Here is a 4,476-nt window from a genome sequence, read left to right on the forward strand (position 1 = left end):
GCTTGTGGTCGGACTCTACCTCCAACAGAAAGCATGTTGTTCCCTTAAGTCTCGCTGTGTCGTTGTTTACACCAGTGACGCCAAACCGTTGACTGTATAAACGATGGCAAATGCAGGGAATTTGAACAGGATACATGTCAGGGTTTCAGCATCTCTAGTCCATCTTCAGCCTCTAGGTGTTGTGGTGACGTCACGCTGACGGGCAACGATAACGTCACGAGATTTAAAGACAAGTTTCTGTGCACCGTCATGACAACGGCGCATGCGCATCCAGGGGGCAGTGAAGAGCACTCCACAGCTTCAAATCAAGAGATGACAAAGAGTTGTTGAGCAGTGAACTGCAAATGTCTGGAATAGCAGCGGAGTCATTAGGGTCATTTCTCACTATTAATGATGATTAATGAATCCAAGCCACCTGGGCTTCTAGTGTTCCTCTCTGTCATGTGTCTCTGTTGTACAGAAATTACTTTGACATTTGGATAACCCAACCCAAGTGCCAACCAAGAGGCTTTATGTGTATGTTGGTGTAGGCAATATATACTGTGTGCATTGGCTCTTACATGCACACATGATGGGAGCCTTTGAAAATTGCATGGCCATGATTCCTGCACCATGGTCATCCAGCCCACCCAGACGAAGGGTCACCACTCCTGCAGACAGTGGAGTGACCAACCTGTGGCTCAGAGCTCTGTAGATTAACCAGGTTAGCTTTTCATTTCATTATGTTACTTACTCCTATGAGGAGCCGGTTATGGTTACTTTAGGTTCTAGGTTTGTGCAGTGAAATTAAATGTATGTATGTGACATTATTATTATTGCTTCTGTTTGATTTTAATACTACAGATCTTAGCCACTGCCTCACCTTTGTCTGCTCTCCTCTACACAGTCACACAATAAAATGTACACCAACCAGTCTTGAAGTTGGGAAAAACCAGAGACATGACTCATGAAAGAGGATGATGGATAAAAAATTACCTGATCAACCCCATAATTACTTCAGAGAAATGAAAACATTGTCAAAATATCCACAAAAAGGATGTAAGAACTGACCTACCCTTGTGGCCTTGAACAGACCCCTCCAGCAGATATAAATGTGAAAGACCAGTAAATACTGTGAGATAGTGTTGTCTGCTGCGAATCCAATTAAAGACAAACCAGCAGGTTTTAGGTCATGATAAGGCAAATAGAAATCCCTCTAGATTGTGATGCAAACCGATGCACAACTCTATGGGGCTAGAATGGTAATATTAAAATTTGGCATTGAAAACAAAACCTGAACTTAAAAAAGAAACAATGGCATTGAAACATGTACTGGAAAAAAGTGTATTGGCACTGAAAAAGGTTCCACTGAAAAATAAAGCACAGGTATTAAAAACACCCACAAGCTTACAATCTTATTATCTTATGATAATAATTCAGAGTTTTTCTTCATGTGTATTTTTTCAGTTTTTTTTATGATGTCAGTATTTTTCAGCGTCACTAGTTCAATGCCAAATTTTATTTTCAATGCCAAGGATATGACCTGGAAAACAAAAACAAACTCAACACCCTCTGTCATTTTCTTGTTCATAGAAATACCACTTACATAGAAATTTTCAAAGTGTCGATGACACACTTGAATACTTGGCTCCAGGCAGCAGTTGTAAAACTCACATTAAGTACATTGCTGGTATATTCAAAAACAGGTGCATGTTATGATGGAAACCAAGCTCCTCTTTGGTGGCACAGTGGTGTAGTGTAGTGACAGAATTGCTTGTTTTTAAATGTTTCTGCCCTCTAGTGGTAAAATCATTTAATGCCCCCATAAGAAAGAAATCGACTCCTTTCTTCCCTTTTCTTCTCAGTAAGTGTAGAGAATTATGTAACGACTGCAGTCTCCTTAAAGCTGGAGAAATGTGATGTGATGTGATGGATGTTTTAATGTTTCACAGAGTGACCTACATGCACCACCTTCAGTGGGTTTTTCCCTGTAAGAGGCTTTGTTCTGCTGGCTCAGGTTTAGTGTTGCATTGCATGACCATATAAGGATAATACCTTTTATATCAGGAACATGTTATAAAGGATATCAAGAAGTCTTATTTAGCTCATGTTGCGTCATCCACAAAATGTAATAGGTCAGTGTCATTTCATAGAAATACAGAACGCTGCACCAGTCACTGTGTAATTGCAATCTTTTTTTCAATATCACATCCGAGTTTCCATAAATAAATAGGTATCTGTGTAAGCACTCACTCATCTCCCGTGTGCTAGTCTATTTTTAGTATCACCAAACTACTTTTTGAAATACCTGCTAATTCTTTGCTGTTCAGACTGGAGTGTAAAGACTTTCTGTCTTGCCTGTAAATGAACTTGTCCTTGTGGCTCTCTGGCTGCATGAGCAAAGAAGGTACAAGTGGGTGAGCAAAAAAAAAGAATCCTGAAGAGAAAATCTTGACATTGTTTTTAATGGTGAAAGTTGAGCATTACAAAGCAAGAGCAGATGTCATCATTCAGTCATTCACAGATAAAATCCCTGATGAAACAACAATGCATTTTATGGCTTATTACAGCATGCTTCGTGAGCACAGATGATGATTTTAAAAATAAAATAAAATAAAAAGATTTTCCATTATTTGTTTGGGGAAATTTCCACATGGAGAAAGTGGTAAAAGTAATTCAGCTTTTCTCTGCTGCAAAAATCAGATTCTGTTACAACCAAAAGGAACAAAACATTACAAGTCAACAAATAAAGTGTCTCAATCGCCATTATAAATATAAATAGAAACACTGTTTGCAATATATTGTGTTCCCAGTACTGTACGGTGAAATCATTTCTGATAACTTTAATTTCTCCAGTGAACATGCAGGTCCAGTGTGCGTCAGTCCTTTTTTATTTTAAGAAACATTCCAAGTGAAAATGCTCTAATACAACAGCTTCAGGTAAATCAGTGTTGTACATGGTTTTGTGATCAACGTGTCTTATTCTGAATGAGTTGAGTTCAAGATCTCTGAGGAGAGGCTGTCAACCAATGACTGGATCAGTCTGACACCCTCCCACTCAATATGTCAATCAAGGCTAAGAAAGACAGAACGTACAGATAGCCAATAGTGCTGCGTACTGCATACCTGCACTGCTCGGGCTCTCTGCGCCCATAGTCAGTCACTGGTTTACTACTATTTGTGGCCATACTGGGAAATCTGTAGTAATAATGCACTTAGTGTAAGGGACAGTGTGGTCTAAGTCAGTGTAAAGTCCTGACTGTCCCAAAAGCTCAGACATAAGTGTCCAGTGCATGTACAATGCTTGAAACTTAAATTCTCATTAAACTATACAACTATATACCATAAATATCTGTTGGGCAGCATCTTCAGCAGGTCTCATTTAGAAAGGAGATTCTTGTTCTCAATGGACAAATGTTAGTACTACATAGAAAAAATAAATAGATGTATGGAAAAGAGCAGTGGTCAACATCCACATCACCATGCACTGGAGGGTTCAGTGTTTCACCTGGAGGTGGACAAATCAAGTGCTGACAAACCAAGGAGAGAAAAGCTAGCAAATGCATTACACTGAGATAAAACGTACCAAACGTCTGTGCAAAATGACAACAAATTCAATGTGAAAAGGATTGCACCTCATTCAAATGATTGTTTTATAAAGTCATACAATGCGCATACATCAGCATTCTGCTACTAGATTTATAAAACGGCAAACTTCAGGATCGATTCATGTGATTTTGATTACGTTTATTCTCACTCTAGTTTTTTGGTTTTGTAAACAGTAACATTCAAAGAAGTCCTCGCTGACAGCCTGGAGAATATAAAGATACAGTTAGAGAAGCATCAGTAAACTGCAGTGTTTCTTATCAGAGGACTCAAAAAGTTCACATGATCAGTCAGTCAAGTGAAAGGCCTGTGTATGAATGGATGAAGATTGATTCATGAGCGTGTGTGTGTGTGTGTGTTCGTGTGTGTGTGTGTGTGTTCGTGTGTGTGTGTGTGTTCGTGTGTGTGTGTGTGTTCGTGTGTGTAAAAGGCCCACTACTCTCACACACCACTTTTCCTCTTAAGGTATGCCTGTAAACATTTCCATATTTCTTCCATCCTTATCTTTACATTCCTTGCTTGCTCAGACACATTGTAGTAACTCATCAATTAGATAAATAATAAATTAATAAACATAATAGACAACATAGAATACATTCAAGTACATCAGTTCCTCAATACCGGAATGCAAGCAGGCTCTGCTTTTGCAGCTTACACCCTACAGTCTGGTTGTTGCCTAACTGTTTGGTTTGTGGGCTACAGTACGTGCACAGCATATAGTCAGTCACCACATGCACCTCAATGACCTCTGCCCTGTTGACTGCACAAATGTGCAACCTGGCTCTATGATGTTGAGAGTTTTTGTGATCATCTGAACTGTGATGGAGCTCCTAGGTAACCTCACTTCCCGCTTTACCGCCCATCCAAAACACAGTGACTGTCCCAGGTCAC

The sequence above is a fragment of the Seriola dumerili genome, unplaced genomic scaffold (genome assembly GCF_002260705.1).
Source record: "Seriola dumerili isolate Sdu_G_001 unplaced genomic scaffold, Sdu_1.0 BDQW01000050.1, whole genome shotgun sequence".
NCBI lineage: Eukaryota > Metazoa > Chordata > Actinopteri > Carangiformes > Carangidae > Seriola > Seriola dumerili.